We start from the raw sequence: 17,294 nt of genomic DNA, 5'->3' as shown, positions 1-17,294 counted from the left end.
ACAGAAAACTTCCAGTTACTTTAGAGAGGCCCGTTGGGCCAACTTGTCTCAGCCTGCGTGAGCCACATTTCACTCGCCTGGTGACCCTCCTCCTAGTTTTAAAACAACGGGGAGTAAAACCGTGGTGTTGCTCTCCTCTGAGTCAAATGAAATTGATGGTGGAGAATGTTTAAAGGGCTACCAAGAGAAGGAACTAGGGATTTTCGAATGACAGCTTTTCCCCTCTTCCGTACACCAAGATTTAAGTCACGAGTTTTTTTTTTTGTTTTGTTTTGTTTTTAACAGGAGTACCTTCGCTTGTAAGCTTGCTTGAGTTTGTGATTTTTTAAAACCTCATGAACTTCTCAAGAGAGACGTTTGTTTCTGAATCCAGCAGGAAAAACACGAATTCGAAAGAGCCTGAAAAAGTTCAATTAGAATAGCAGCCACATTTCAACATTTCCCAGATTTTGCAATATTAAACCGTGAGGGTTTGTGCCAAATTTGAAGGCAAGAATTCTTACTGCCAAATTACAAATTTCTCAAAATGAGGGGTGATCAACCAAATTGCTGCCAGACCCCATAAACAGGCGCTAACAGCACTGCTATAATTACACCTTATTATCTCTCTCGCAGCCTTATTTGATTCACTGCCGGATAAAATTCTCATCCCGAGTGTCACTAGCTGGCCTTTTTCTGGGGCTGAACAATCACATGTCTCCCATGCGTCAGTTCGTCCAAGGAACCCTATAACCCATCGCCCTCTGTTCTGTTCTCTAGTCCATCTCTTCCTCAAATGCAACTCCGATTTCAGGTTCTTTTCACGCCAACTTCCCTTCGGACTGAAAAATGAAGATGAAAACAAACATGAGAATCACAGGAAAATTTCTTTGAAGAAAAGGATTTAGGCCAAGAAACCAAATTTGTTGTTTAACTTGAGCCCCCTAAGGGGATTTAGCATAGTAGGCTGAATGCAGTTAAACCAGCTTAATCACTTTCTTTGTTCTGGGCTCTTTGCATTTATTTAATGTGTTTTAACACGATTTGACACAACCTAAACTAATTTCTTCAGCGTTAGTGTAGCAACGACATTGTAGACCATACAATATAACCAAACAAGTTGCTGTGGAACCCAAAACATTTTGTAGAATTCCGTACTCAACTGCTATATGGCCAAAACTGAAAAAGTGGGGTTTTATTTGGAGGGGGGCGGGGGAGTGGAAGCAGGTCATGTTTTCATGTTTTGTTTTGTTTTAATCCAGAGATTTAAAAAGCCCAAAAATATTGGCCACGTAGACCACTGAATTCTTCTGTTAGATCAGGTAGGAGCCACAATTACTCATTTTTGTCAGAAAGTTTTTTTTTCAATAGGAAGGAAAGAAAGACATGCTGGATCTCATCTCCTGATAGATTATGATTCTTCTGGCCTTTATGCTCCCTTGTAAATAACAGTTCTGCCCTGCTCCTCACCAGCCCCAGATTGAGGGGCATTCATCTTGAGCCTCTTTCTGAATGTCTGCTTCCTTATAAAGCCAAAACCTCTGTACCAAGGCTTCAAGAATCCAGGTTTGTGAAGATGCAGGCAGAAAACCCAAGTGCATCTGGGCGAGGTGGCTTGTGCCTGTAATCCCAGCACAAAAATAAAAAGTTGGCCAGGCACGGTGGTGCCTCATGCCTGTAATCCCAGCACTTTGGGAGGCTGAGGTAGGTGGACCATCTGAGGTTGGGAGTTCTAGACCAGCCTGGCCAACATAGTGGAACACTGTCTCTACTAAAAATATAAAAAATTAGCCAGGCGTGGTGGCAGCCGCCTGTAATCCTAACTGCTCAGGAGGCTGAGGCAGAAGAATCACTTGAATCCAGGAGGCAGAGGTTGCAGTGAACTGAGATCGCACCACTGCACTCCATCCTGGGAAATGAGCGAAACTCTGTCTCAAAAAATCATAAATAAAAAGTTACTCAGGTGTGGAGGTGGGTGTCTGTGGTCCCAGCTTACTCAGGAGGTTGAGGCAGGAGAATTGCTTGAGACTGAGAGGTTGAAGCTGCAGTGAGCCAGGTTGGTGCCACTGCATTCAGCCTGGGCGACAAAGGGAGACCCTGTCTCAAAAATAAATAAATAAATAAAAATAAAAATTATTTTAATTAGCCTAAACAGGGCTAAGAAGTGAGTACAATTGTTGCCACTGTTTTACAGATAAGGACATAGAGACACAGAGAAGTAAACTGGCCCAAGAACACCTATCCTGGAAGCAACAGAGCTAGGATTTGAACCCAGGCTGTTTCCATTGTTTCTACATCACCCAAGCTGTTTAAATGTCCATAGAATGAAAGTCGTCATTAATTTGCCACCTTTTGCTTTCAGGATACCTCCTATGTGACTAAGTCCTGGGCCGTATTTTTTCCTCTGGAACTCCAGTAAAGTGAAATATGTGGAGATCTACTTAGGAAAAGCATTCACAAATCAGAATACTCTCTTGGAAGCCAGCCTTAGACTATAAGCATATGCATTATAAGTGCTAACCAGGACAAACAGATCCGGCCTCACTGGTTAATAATGTTTTGAGCTGGGCACAGTGGCTCATGCCTGTAACCCTGGTACTTTGGGAGACTGAAACTCGTGGGTCCCTTGAAGCCAGGAGTTCAAGACCAGCCTGGCCAACATGGTGGAACCCCATCTCTACTAAGAATCAAAAAATTAGCCAGATTTGGTGACATGTACCTGTAGTCCCACTACTTAGAAGTCCCACTACTCATGAGGCATGAGAATTGCTTGAGTCTGGGAGGCAGAGGTTGCAGTGAGCTGAGATGGTGCCACTGCACTTCTGCCTGGGTGACAGAGCGAGACTCTGTCTCAAAAAAGACAAAAATGCCGGGTGCGGTGGCTCAAGCCTGTAATCCCAGCACTTTGGGAGGCCGAGGCGGGTGGATCACGAGGTCGAGAGATCGAGACCATCCTGGTCAACATGGTGAAACCCCGTCTCTACTAAAAATACAAAAAATCAGCTGGGCATGGTGGCGCGTGCCTGTAATCCCAGCTACTCAGGAGGCTGAGGCAGGAGAATTGCCTGAACCCAGGAGGCGGAGGTTGCGGTGAGCCGAGATCGCGCCATTGCACTCCAGCCTGGGTAACAAGAGCGAAACTCTGTCTCAAAAAAAAAAAAAAAAGACAAAAATGTTTCAGAACACGCCTATCTTACATTACAAAGAAGCAAGACAGTTTTTCTGACTTGGATTCTCTGATGTTGGAAAGGTAGAAACCAGGAGGTGAAATGGGATGAGAGAAGGTGCTGGAAGGAAGCTGAGAGAAAATAAGTGTAACATATGTGCACATGGAGAGATCAGTACCTCACACTGCAAAGAATGAGGATCAAGGTCATGCGGAAGAGACGTGTGTGCTGTGTTATGACCAGTAGAAAAGGAGCATAAACATGAAAATCAAGTGCATGGCAAGGAGAGGTGGTGGGGAGTCAGGTTGGTGGTTTTCTTCAAATAAATGATGGTATTAGAAGATGAGGCCAAAAGGAAAAAAAAAATAAATTAAAATTTTAGCCTGGGTTGATAGAAATATAGCGTCTGGAACATGGAAAGGTCCTCACTTTATTCCGTATTAGGCCAAATGTAAGCAACATACTCTCTTTTAGAAGGATGTAATAGAACAGCCAACTGAGATGGTGAGGGAACTTCATAAACTCTGGCTTTTGAAGAAGAGTTAAGAATTCATGAGTGATGAAAGACCATCTTGAAACACCTGATGGACTGTTAAGTACAAAGGAATTAGACTTGTCCTGGGAGGCTCCAAGGCTCCAGAACCGAGAGACAGGAACTTCAGAAACTTTTAGCTCAGAATATGGAAGAATTAATACAAATATGAAGTAGGCTGCCTTAGGATGTAGTAAGCTGCACAGCACTCAGTGGAGGCATTCAAAGCGACCCTTGTCACTGTCCTATATAATGTTTAACATGCCTTTCATCCATATTCTTTCTGTTTTTTGAGATGGAGTCTTGCTGTCACCCAGGTGGCTGGAGTGCAGTGGTGCGGTCTCGGCTTATAGCAACCTTCACCTCCTGGGTTCAAACAATTCTTTGCCTCAGCCTGGCTAATTTTGTATTTTTAGTATAGATGAGATTTCACCATCTTGGTCAGGCTGGTCTTGAACTCCTGACCTCGTGATCCACCTGCCTTAGCCTCTCAAAGTGTTGGGATTGCTGGCAGGGTGCCACCATGCTTGGCCCTTTCATCCTTATTCTGTGGTTCACCTGAGCACTGGAAAGAGAGGGAAAATAATGTAACCTACCTCATTAGGTTGTTGAAAAGCACTTAGCACTCTCCAAAAGTCGGCCGATAACATTCTTGAAGTTCTAAGGTTCAATATTTCTAAATTTAGCCAGACGTCATGGCTCACACCTTTAATCCTAACACTTTGGGGGCTGAGGCAGGCTGATCACGAGGTCAAGAGATTGAGACCATCCTGGTCAACATGGTGAAACACCATCTCTACTAAAAATACAATGATTAGCTGGGCATGGTGGTACCCTTCTGTAGTCCCAGCTACTCGGAGGCTGAGGCAGGAGAATCACCTGAACCCGGGAGGTGGAGTTTGCAGTGAGCCAAGATCGTACCACTGCACTCCAGCCTGGAGACAGAACAAGTCTCTGTCTCAAAAAAAAAAAAAAAAAAAAAAAAAAAAAAAAAAAAAAAATTATATATATAAATTTATCAGTGGGCAATTATTTTATCTTGTATTTATAGATCATTTCTCTGACATTATCAATATTATTCTGAATGGTGGCTTTGGTATCACTCACCATCCTTGGGATATTCTTGTGCACCTAAAACTTACTTACTAGTGTCCAGGGAGCAATATTGTGACTTCTGCATCACTAGAATCTTAAAAATTGAATTGTGGCCAGTCACAGTGGTTCATGCCTGTAATCCCAGCACTTTGGGAGGCCAAGGCAGACAAATCGTGAGGTCAGGAGTTTGAGACTAGCCTAGCCAACATAGTGAAACCCTGTCTCTACTAAAAATAAAAAAATTAGCCAGGCATGATGGCACGCGCCTGTAGTCTCAGCTACTCCAGAGGCTGAGGCAGGAGAATCACTTCAACCAGGGTTTGCAGTGAGCTGAGATTGTGCCACTGTACTCCAGCTTGGGGGACAGAGTGAGACTGTGTCTCAAAAAAAAAAAAAAAATGGTAATGTCAAGTGGCCAAGAATTGCTTGAACCCAGGAGGTGGAGGTTGCAGCGAGCCAGGATTGTGCCACCACACTCCAGCCTGGGCAACAGAGTGAGTCTCTCTCTCTCTCAAAAAGAAAAAAATGTATTATATAATAAGATAATGAGAAGTGAGTGGCTTTAGGAAGGGTGAGGAAAATAATCAAATCTGGCAGACTGAGAGAACTCAAGCAGTGCAGCTTTGCATTGATGGTTGAAAAGCAGTAGCAACTGAGCTCAGCCTTATACTTCACATACAAAAATCAGATGAGATGACTCATCTTGAGCAAAAAGTGTCATGAAGCCCATGAAACCAACTGGAAAAGCTGGGTACTGGGAGACAAAGACAAGCCAACCAGTGAGCTTACCTCTTCACCCTGGGAAACTGGTTCTGTAAAAACTACTATTTTATGGAAAATAAGGCTGACCTCAGCAGCATCTTTAGACAAAAAGAAGATACCCATGACTGTTAAAAGAAACAATCAAGTTGTCTTAACAATCAGACTTACTCAAATTCTTGGTTCCTCAAATCTAAAAGGGAAAATTGAGAGGAAGCAGTAAGGCCCTGTAGCAAGACAAATCCCACCTCTGCCGAGTGAGTAGAGCAAGTGATTTACCTCTCCAAGCCTCAGGTTTGTCACCTGTAAATGGGAATAATAATAATGCATAGCATATTTCAAGGAATATTTGATACTTTAAATATAAGGTATACTTAGTACAGTTCCTGACATATAGAGCCCAATGTTATCAGAATACAGTTTTACTGGAGGGAAAGGGGAAGAAAATGTGACCGTGTTAGTGTTTATGATATAGACTCTGCCATTGAGATAGTGACATTATACAAAGGAAACGGAGAGCCATGACCACCACACAACCTTCGTATCTTAGGAGATCATCAAAGGGCCTAACTAAAGCTTAGAATTTCTATAACTTGTGGGTTAAAGCCCGCCAAAATGGAATTGCAAGTGTCCTTGCTCCAAATGCAAGGTAACCGATTTCCTTCTTTCTCCTTTGATTCTGTTTTTTTCTTCATGCTTTAATCATTTTGACACCAAGCTGTACAAAAGTAATTTGAAATTAACATGTCTGACACTTGGTAGCTAGCAGAACCTGATTCTGAACCCTGCCCCCTCTCCAGGGCAGCCAGAAGTCATCTTTCATTGGTTACTGGTCCTGCAACAGCTGATGAAGGGCCCAGGAAAATACATCCAACAATTAATTTGCTAATTTAGTTTTCTGTTCAATTTGAAACCAGAAAATCCTCAATCACCCAGAAGCTTGGCTTTCTGGCTTAAGCATTAACTTCTGAAACTTTTTGTTTAGTGAGCAAAGAAACAGAAGAAAAAGGGAAAAAGCCTAACTACTCAGGTACATACCATACCTCCTGTGCCCTTCTATCTTCAAAATGTTTTTCTGTAGTATCATAGTTCACAATTTCTTCTTATTTTATTTTATTTTGTTTTCTGAGATAGAGTCTTCTCTGTCTCCCAGGCTGGAGTGCAATGACGCGATCTCAGCTCACTGCAACCTCCACCTCCTGGGTTCAAGAGATTCTCCTGCCTCAGCCTCCCAAGTAGCTGGGATTACAGGCACCTGCCATCACATCCGGCTAACTTTTGTATTTTTAGTAGAGATGGAGTTTCACCATATTGGCCAGCCTGATCTCAAACTCCTGACCTCAGGTGATCCCCCATCTCGGCCTCCCAAAGTGCTGGGATTACAGGCATAAGTCACCATGTCTGGCCTTTTTCTTTCTTTCTTCTTCTTCTTCTTCTTTTTTTTTTTTTTTTTGTTAGTGAAAGGGTCTGTGTTTCCCAGGCTGGAATCACAACTCCCTGCAGCTTCAATCTCCCAGGCTCAGACAATCCTCCCACCTCAGCTCCTTGAGTAGCTGGAACCACAGGTGCACACCACAATGCTGGGCTAATTTTAAAATTATTTGTAGAGGCCGGGCGCAGTGGCTCAAGCCTGTAATCCCAGCACTTTGGGAGGCCGAGGCGGGTGGATCACGAGGTCAAGAGATTGAGACCATCCTGGTAAACATGGTGAAACCCCGTCTCTACTAAAAAAATACAAAAAAAAGTAGCTGGGCATGGTGGCACGTGCCTGTAATCCCAGCTACTCAGGAGGCTGAGGCAGGAGAATTGCCTGAACCCAGGAGGCGGAGGTTGTGGTGAGCCAAGATTGTGCCATTGCACTCCAGCCTGGGTAACAAGAGTGAAACTCTCTCTAAAAAAAAAAAAAAAATTATTTGTAGAGATCAGGGAGTCTCCTTATGTTGTCTAGGCTGGTCTTGAACTCGTGGCCTCAAGTGCTCCTCCTGCCTTGGCCTCCCAAAGTGCTGAGATTACAGGCGTGAGCCACCTTGCCCACCCTTTTTTGGGGGGGTAGGGGTAGAGAGGTACAGGATCTTGCTCTGTTGCCCAAGCTGGTCTCAAAGACGCAGCCTCAAGTGATCCAGTCACCTTTGTCTCCCAAAGTGTTGGGATTACAGGGCAAGGTACTGTGCCCAGCCCCCACAAGTTATTGTATCAGGAGAATTGGAAGCAAAACCTTCGTATTCAGTGTAGGTAAATGCTTTGTGAGCTATGGGGAATTTCCGGGCCAATCTGTGTTTAAGATTTAGAAAACTACTTTAGGGTTACAAGCAGACCCAGATGGGTTTCTAACATTTGAAGTAAGTATTGCTCTAAACCAGGCGTCCCAGAACTTTTTACACAGGGGGCCAGTTCACTGTCCCTCAGACTGTTGGAGGGCCGCCACATACCATGCTCCTCTCACTGACCACCAATGAAAGAGGTGCCCCTTCCTGAAGTGTGGCGGGAGGGCCAGATAAATGGCCTCAGGGGGCCACATGCGGCCTGCGGACCGTAGTTTGGGGGTGTCTGCTCTGAGTTGTGAAGCAGCTTTCAGCTTTCCTGGAAACTGTTCCACTGATTTCAATAGGAAGAGGCAAAGGGAATTTGTATCAGAGATTGAAGAGGTTTGTACTTGAGACTTGGCCCAGAAGACAGACAACAGGTATCCTATGACAGGTTCCTCTGATAAGTTTTCCCTTACTGGAGAGTACCTCAATTAAGAGGAAAAGGGGTAGGCTTAATTTTTTTTTTTTTTTTTTTTTTTTTTGTAGAGACAGTGTCTTGTTCTGTTGCCCAGGCTGGAGTGCAGTGGCACAATATTAGCACACTGCAACCTCCACCTCCAGGGTTTAAGCGATTCTCCTGCCTCAGCTTCCCAGGTAGCTGGGACTACAGGCATGTGCCATTATGCCCAGCTAATTTCTGTATTTTTAGTTGAGATGGGGCTTCACTCTGTTGGCTGGATTGGTCTCGAACTCCTAACCTCAGGTGATCTGCCTGCCTCAGCCTCCCAAAGTGCTGGGATTACAAGTGTGAGCCACCATGCCTGGCCGGCTTAACTCAAGGGTGTACCAAAACCCATGCTCTTTCTGCCACTCAGAATGTAATTTACTCAGTTGGCATTTTGATTTTACTTCTCAATTTCCCATCTCAGTCACGTTAAAGATTTTTGCCTGACTTCCAAGACCTTGTATACTCTGTCCCAAACCTACTTATCAGTCACTATTTCTAACTCTTCATTAAAGTGTATATTCTAATTTCGCCAAACGCAGTGTTCTAAGAACATGCCCCTATGTTCCTGCCTCTGAACCTTTGTTCATTTCCCTCTGATTTTCCTCCACATGCTTTTCTCTCCTTTATTCAAATCCTGTATGAACCTTGAGGCCCACCAGGGTTTTATTTCCTCCACTCAGTCTTCCCCACCACTAATTTCTCCCTTCCTGTCTTCACATCAATAGCATATGTAATATATCAAATTGTTGACCACACTGGTGAAAATCATGTTTAGTTATTTCATATCTCAGGTCTAACTTCCCAGATGAAATATATAATGTACCTAGAGTCAGGTGTTTCTTGGGTATCCCTCACAGGGGTTCCTCGATGGCCATTCATGATAATTACTGGGTGCTTGTTTAAAAATTAGATGATCAGGTTGTATCCTCCCAGAGATTTTGTTTTGTTAGAACTAAGATGGGTTAAGGAATCTGTTTTTTTTTTTTTTTTTTTTTTTTTCAGCCTCGTGAAAAACAAGGCCTCACAAAATTGGAAAAAGACTCATAACTGTTCCTCTCCACGGAAATCTTTAGGGAAAGGCAAAAGATTTATATGATCTGAAGAGAAACCAGAGTAGGAATCTGTATTTTTTGCATGCACTCAGGTACCTAACTAATACCCTGATAGAAGCTGGGGAATCACTGCTCATAGCACTTGCCATAGAAGACACTCAACATGAATAGAAACATTTAGGTGTAGACTACATAAAAGTATATACTTATTTATATTACATGTGACCTCGTGGTCAGGCACTCTACAACCAAATCTATACTTCAGGGCACAAATTGAAAGGCAGAAAATCTGGTTTACTCTCTGTGGCACGGGTTTGGTATGTTTGAAAGCAGAATCTCCTCTAGGTCTGTGAGGGCTTGGTAATTACAATTGCAGAGTAGAACAGGTTGATAGAATTGTAGCTGACTAAAAACAGTTTCCTAGTCTCAATCAGTTGCAGTCTATAGCATTTGTTTGTGGAATAATATTTAGGGGTAAGGAGACTTTGATGTGGGAAAAAGCTGGTCAAATTCTGCCCCAGGCATTACAAAATTAGTAAAATGAGTCTTCCTGCCTACTCCTCACCTCATATTCTAAATCCAGCTCAAGTGTTAAATGATGAAGGATTAAGCTGTGATTCCCCTCCTGGGGTACTTGTGTTTTTAAAGGGAATCCTCTGGAAGTGAGAAGAGAGGATTATTTAAATGACCCCCCAACCTTACTTGTTAGGCAGACTGCCCAGAGCCCGAGATTTGGGAAAGCATTCTCTTAGAAGATGATCCCCTGGACACCACTCTGTTTCTTCCTATAGTTTACAATTCTAAGTAAAATGAACAGTGACCAAAAAGTTTCCATTATTCTGAGAGCTGAGCAAATAGAACCCTTTCAGTTTAGATGTGGACATGCTGGTCTGCAATGGGTGTTATTAGAAGAAACATCCGGGTTGTAAAGTCCCATCACTGTTTTGCTGAAACACCGTATCATGGATTTTCAATATTCTTATGCTATTATATTCAAAGAGAAAACTCATGAGTGTTGTTTATATTTGTTCAGCAAATATTGAGTGCCTATGATGTTTCAAGTATTGTCCTATATGCTAGAGATAAAACTATGAACAAAATTCATGGAGGTTACATTATGGGAGAGGTGGTGAAGGGGTGATGAGATATATATATATATGTAAACAAAATAATGATATATGTTAAATGGTAAGTGCTGTGGAGGAGAAATAAGCAGAGAATGGAAATGAGTGTTGGGGGAGGTTTTAAATTTTAAACTGAATGGGCAGGGAAGGTCTCACTGAGAAGGTGACATTATAGTAAAGACTTGATGAGGGTGAGGAAGCCAAGAAGCCATGCACATATCTGGGAAAACAAAATTCCTAACTGGTTTAAGAGTTCTCAGATTCTAGGTTAAGACTTATAATTTGTTAATCTGAATCTAATTCTAGCACCATCACTAAATGCATAATAATTTCCCTTTCGAAAGCTACTCAGTCATCAAAAATATAAAGTCTCATAAGTCTTGTTTTTTTTTTTGTTTTTTTTTTTGAGAGAGAGTTTCACTCTTGTTACCCAGGCTGGAGTGCAATAGTACGATCTCGGCTCACCACAACCTCCACCTCCTGGGTTCAGGCAATTCTCCTGCCTCAGCCTCCTGAGTATCTGGGATTACAGGCATGTGCCACCATGCCTGGCTAATGTTTTGTATTTTTAGTAGAGACGGGGTTTCACCATGTTGATCAGGATGGTCTCAATCTCTTGACCTCGTGATCCACCCGCCTCGGCCTCCCAAAATGCTGGGATTACAGGCTTGAGCCACCGCACCCGGCCAAGTCTCATAAGTCTTAGTTGAAAATTTCATATTAAAAAGTAAATTTTGGCCGGGCGCAGTGGCTTACACTGGTAATCCCAGCACTTTGGGATGCCAAGGTGGGCAGACCACCTGAGGTCAGGAGGTCAAGACCAGCCTGCCCAACATGGTGAAAACTCGACTCTACTAAAAATACAAATAATAATAGTAATAAATTTTCTTTTTTCTTTTTGTTGAGATGGAGTCTCATTCTGTAGCCCGAGCTGAAGTGCAGTGTCACAGTCTTGGCTCACTCCAACCTCCACCTCCAGGGCGTAAGCTATTCTCATGCCTCAACCTCCTGAGTAGCTGGGACTATAGGCACGTGCCACGATATCCAGCTAATTTTTTGTATTTTGGTAGAGATGGGGTTTCACCATGTTGCCCAGGGTGGTCTCAAACTCCTGAGCTCAGGCGATCCACCTGCTTTAGCTTCCCAAAGTGCTGGGATTACAGGGGTGAGTCACCGTGCCCAGCCAATTTTATTTTTTTCTGAAAGCCAAGTAGTACTACCACAGTAATTTTGAGGAATGGAGTCTACACAGGAGAAAAAAAAAAAAAAAAAAAAAAAAAAATTCATTATTATTTTCACATGAAAGTCTCATTTCTGTTCATTACTTCAACTTAAAAAACAGTCACAAGAAAAATCAGACATTGGATTTTTTGGGGGCGGGGGACAGAGGTTCACTCTTGTTGCCCAGGCTGGATGGAGTGCAGTGGCGCAATCTCAGCTCACTGAAACCTCCGCCTCCTGGATTCAACCGATTCTCCTGCCTCAGCCTCCTAGGTAGCTGGCATTATAGGCATGCACCACCACACAAGGCTAATTTTTCATATTTTTAGTAGAGACAGGGTTTTCTCCACGTTGGTCAGGCTGGTCTCGAACTCCCAACCTCAGGTGATCCGCCTGCCTCGGCCTCCCAAAGTGCTGGGATTACAGGCTTGACTCACCACCTCCAGCTATTTGGTTTATTTTATGATTATTTTGAGATGGAGACTCGCTCTGTCGCCCAGGCTGGAGTGCAGTGGTGCAATCTGGGCTCACTGCAACCTCCGCCTCCCCGTATCAACTGATTCTTCTGCCTCAGCCTCGTGAGTAGCTAGGATTACAGATGTGCACCACTAGGTTCAGATAATTTTTGTGTTTTTAGTAGAGAGGGGCTTCACCATGTTGGTCAGGCTGGTCTCAAACTCCTGACCTCATGATCCACCCGCCTCAGCCTCCTAAAGTGCTGGGATTACAGGCGTGAGGCATCATGCCTGACCTCAGCTATTTTTTTTTTATTTTAATGTAAAGTTTCTCTAATTTGGTTCTCAGTATGACAATATGAAATACACACAACTAGTATTATGCTCAGTTTATACAGGAGAATGCTATATCTCAGAGAGATTGTTTTGCCTCAGGCCACGCAGCTGAAAAAGGTGATTGAGCCAAGTGTTAAAACTCAGGTCTTTTGACTTTAAATCCCATGTCTCTTCTATCATAGTTACTTTTTCGGTTGCCAAATTAGGAAAACAACTACACCACAGTATTTACTTACCCATTTTAAGCAACCTCTAGATACCCTGTGAAACCACATCTGTCATAAAAAAAAAGAAAAAAAAGAAATATCAACAGTGTATTGGAAAAGCTAGTTGTAAAATTAAACTTAAAACCAAAATGACAGACAGGTGGCACCAGTTTCTAAGGCATAGGTCTTAAAGGCTGGAATTCTAACTCACAACAGAAATATTATCTCTTTCTACCACTGGGCTCTGGTACAAGGAATGCTTTCCACCTTGGGCAGAGTAGATGCTGAGAAGCAGTACAATGTTTCACTTATGAATGCCTGAATTAGAGGCAAAAGGAGATATAGATAAAGAACTGGTTGTAGTTCTTCAATTTGGTTCTTTTTTTAATTATTGCACTCTTGTTACTTATTCCTCACATTTCTATAAAAGTCTACTATCTTGGTTCTCTCACTTCTGTCTCTTGTTTTTCCTTTTTCCTGACCTCTTTCCCAAATCCTTCTCTTTTTTTTCCTTAGAGACAGTGTCTCACTCTGTTGCACAGGCTGGAGTGCAAGTGTAGTGATATGATCCTAGTTCACTGCAGCCTTAAGCTCCTGGGCTCAAGTAATCCTCCTGCTTGGATCCTCCAAAGTGCTGGGATTACAGATATGAACCACTGTGCCCAGCCCAGAATCCTTATTGGACATTCTTCATAAACATGTTTCTCTCCTTTCCTCTTCTCTTTTACAGAGTCTCGCTCTGTCACCGAGGCTGGAGTGCAGTGGTGTGATCTCAGCTCACTACAACCTCTGCCTCCCAGGTTCAAGTGATTCTCTTGCCTCAGCCTCCAGAGAAACTGGGACTGCAGACGCCCTCTACCACGTCTGGCTAATTTTTGTATTTTTAGTAGAGATGGGGTTTCACCATGTTGGCCAGGCTGGTTTCGAACTCCTGACCTCCTGATTTGCCCACCTCGGCCTCTCAAAGTGCTGGGGTTACAGGCATAAGCAGCCACGACTGGCCCATAAACACATTTAATGGCTCCAAAGTATAGTTCATTTCAGGAAAATAAGATTCAGTCTAGCACTGATGACCCTTCTTATCTGACACAACTTGCTAAAACTGACAAAAGATGAAACAGAAAATCAGAATTGTCCTATATCTGTTAAAGAAATTGAATTTGTTATCAAGAATCTTCCCTAAAGCAAGCTGTATGCCCAGATGATTTTATTGGTAAACTAAGACCAATCTTACACAAATTCTTTCAGAAAATAGAGGAGGAGGAAACATTTATAACTCATTAGATGTTCTCTAGCCAACCTGACCTTTGCCACCTATACTGCAAACACCAAAAACCATGTGTGTGTTTCTTAGTTATCCCCCACAAAACATGTTGCATGCCTTTGATGACCCTGTTTCCTTTCTTGGAATGCCCTCCCCACTCTCTTTGCCTATACAAGAACTTTGGATGGATAAGACTAAGGATACTTAGATGATCTGAAAGTTAGACCCTATTCTTTTGTCACCTGACTCTAAAGATAAGTATAACCTGGAGAAGTGACTACAAAAAATAGAACAAATTCGTGTTAGTATTGTACATATACATTAAACCCAATATAGTGTACACAAAAGAAGAAGATTCAGGGCTTTTCTGATTTGAGAGAAGTATTTCTACTTAGCAGTGAAATATAATCTGAATTGAGTAAATGCAGAGAAAATTAGTTTTTTGGGTTTTTTAAGTAAAAAAAATACCAAACCAGGTACTGTGGCTCATTCCTCTAATCTCAGCACTTTGGGAGGCTCAGGCAGGACAATCACTTGAGCCCAGGAGTTCAAGACCAGCCTGGAAAACATAGACCCTGTTTCTACAAAATACAAAATTAAAAATTAGCCAGGTCAGCAAATCACACTGCCATGTGTGTACCTATGCAACAATCTTGCATTTTCTTCACATGTACCCCAAAACCTAAAATGCAAAAAAAAAAAAAAAAAAAATTAGCCAGGAATTGTGGTACATTCCTGTAGTCCCAACTACTCGGGAGACTGAGGCAGGAGAATTGCTTCAACCCAGGAGGCAGAGGTTGCAGTAAGCCAAGATCATGCCACTGCATTCCAGCCTGCTCAACAGAGTGAGACTCCATCTCAAAAAAAAAAAAAAAAAGTCAAAAAATAACAGATGCTGGTGAGGCTACACGGAAGAGGGAGTGTTTATACACTGTTGGTGGGAGAGCAAATTAGTTCAACCATTCAACCATTGGGGAAAGCAGTGTGTCAGTTCCTCGAAGAGCTAAAAACAGAACTACCATTTGTCCCATTACTCGGTACATACTGAAAGGAATATAAATTGTTCCACCTTTGGACACATGCACACATGTTCATTGCAGCACTCTTCACAATAGCAAACACATGGAATCAACTAAATGCCCATCAGTGATAGACTGGATAAAGAAAATGTGGTGCATATTCACCATGGAATACTACACAGCTATAATAAAGAATGAGATTATATCCTTTGCAGGAATGAGATTATGTCCTATGGATGGAGCTGGAGGCCATTATCCTTAGCAAACTAACACAGGAACAGAAAAATAATGCAGCACATTCTCCCTCATAAGTGGGAGCTAAATGATGAGAACACATGGACACAAAGAGGGAACGATAGACACTGGGGCCTACGTAAGAGTGGAGGGTGGGAGGAGAGAGAGGAGCAGAAAAAATAACTGTTGGGTACTAGGCTTAGTACTGGGGTAATAAAACAATGTACAAGAAATCTCTGTGACATGAATTTACCTATATGGCAAACCTGCACATGTACCCCTGAACCTAAATAAAAGTTAAAAAAAAAAAAATTAGCCAGGTGTGGTATGTGCCTGTAGTTCCAGCTACTCAGGAGGCTGAGGTGGGAGGACTTGAGCCCAGGAGGTTGAGGCTGCAGTGAGCTGTGGTCACAACACTGTACTCCAGCTTGGGAGTTTAGGGAAAAAACAAACAAACAACAAACAAACAAACAAACAAACCAGCAAGAGAATATCAGTAAGAGCCTTATTGGATATACACATGGTGTTCCCTGCTTTCATGGAACTTACAGTCTAAAGGAAGAAACAGACAATAAACAGGTAAACAGAATTATAAATTGTGATGAACTTTTCTGAATAAAAAGAACAAATCCTGAAAGAATAATGGAAGGAAGCTGCTTCAAGATTGATGGTCAGGAAAGGCCACTCTGAGGAAGTAAAATTTCTTGCAAGATGAGAAGGCACCAGGGTGAGGGCCATTCCAGGCAGAGAGAAGAGAGTATGTGATAGTTTTTTGTGTGTGTGTCTAGGCTGGAGTGCAGTGGCATGATCACGGCTTGCTGCAACCTCCACTTCCGGGGTTCAAGTGATTCTCCTGCCTCAGTCTCCTGAGTAGCTGGGATTACAGGCGTGTCCGCTTGGCTAATTTTTGTATTTGTAGTAGAGATGGGGTTTCACTATGTTGGCTAGATTGGTCTCGAACTCTTGAACTCTGGTGATCCACCCACCTCAGCCTCCCAAAGTGCTGGGATTACAGGTGTGAGCCACTGTGCCTAGCCAGCGATAGTTCTTAAAATGGAAGGTTATCAAATTCTGGCTGGGTTCGGTGGCTCATGCCTATAATCCCAGCACTTTTGACAGTCAAGTTGGGAGGATTGCTTGAGCCCAGGAATTCAACTGGGCAACATAAGGAGACTCCCCAGTCTCTTTATATGTTAAATAAAATATGTGTGTGTGTGTGTGTGTGTGTGTGTGTGTGTGTGTGTATATATAGTCTGGCTCTGTCACTCAGACTGGACTGCTATGGCATGATCTCAACTCACTGCAACCTCCACCTCTTAGATTCGAGTGAGTCTCCAACCTTAGCCTGCAGAGTATGTGGAACTATGGGTGCACGCCGCCACACCCAGCTAATATTTTGTATATTTAGTAGACATGGGGTTTCACCATGTTGGCCAGGCTGGCCTCAAACTCCTTACCTTAGGTGATCTGCCTTCCTCAGCCTCCTGAAGTGCTGGGATTACAGGCGTGAACCACTGTGCCCAGCCTACAATTAAAAAAAAAAAAATTAGCTGAGTGTGGTAGCATATGCCTGCCTATAGGCCCAGTAATTCAAGGGGCTGAGGTGGGAGGATTGCTTGAGAGTGGGAGGTCAAGGCTGGAGTAACCTGTGACATGATTTTTGATCTCACTTCTGCACTTCAGCCTTAGTGACAGAGCAAGACCCTGGAAAAAAAAAGAGGAAGGAAGGAAGGCAGGAAAGAAGGAAGGAAACGAAAAAGAAAAGAAAAGAAAGTTACCAGGTTCTATTACTTACCAGCTGAACACAAGCAGAAGATCAATGTGGCGGACAGCTTGGAGAGGTAGGTGAGGCCAGTTCCTACAGGGCTTTCTTGGACCTCAAAGGAGTTTGTATTTTATTCTAAATACAGTGGTAAGCCACTAGAGAATGATAAGTTAACCAAGAGAGAATTGAGAAAATCCTAGAGCCACAGTATTTCAAAAGGTTTCTTACTGATGAAGAAACTGATGCTCAGAGAGGTTCAGTGACTTGCCCAAGATTACACAATCCAGAAACCATGGAATTGAGATTTAGTCTCACAGCCTCTGATTCAAGGA

At 42.9% G+C, this 17,294-nt stretch overlaps 1 long non-coding RNA gene and 1 other non-coding gene across 2 annotated transcripts; both read right to left on the bottom strand.

The window, feature by feature from the left end:
• Nucleotides 1-259: 259 nt before the first annotated feature.
• LOC141580218 (uncharacterized) lies at nucleotides 260-16,792 on the bottom strand. The gene is made up of 3 exons (XR_012512352.1): nucleotides 16,655-16,792; nucleotides 12,711-12,749; nucleotides 260-821 (listed from the first exon to the last, which is right to left on the bottom strand). It is a non-coding gene; the product is annotated as an uncharacterized LOC141580218 (long non-coding RNA).
• LOC120366301 (U5 spliceosomal RNA) lies at nucleotides 9,287-9,403 on the bottom strand. Its single transcript, XR_005581023.1, has one exon. It is a non-coding gene; the product is annotated as a U5 spliceosomal RNA (small nuclear RNA).
• Nucleotides 16,793-17,294: the final 502 nt, after the last annotated feature.

Source organism: Saimiri boliviensis, chromosome 11, assembly GCF_048565385.1.
Source record: "Saimiri boliviensis isolate mSaiBol1 chromosome 11, mSaiBol1.pri, whole genome shotgun sequence".
Classification (NCBI taxonomy): domain Eukaryota; kingdom Metazoa; phylum Chordata; class Mammalia; order Primates; family Cebidae; genus Saimiri; species Saimiri boliviensis.
This window is presented reverse-complemented; position numbering and strand designations above follow the sequence as displayed.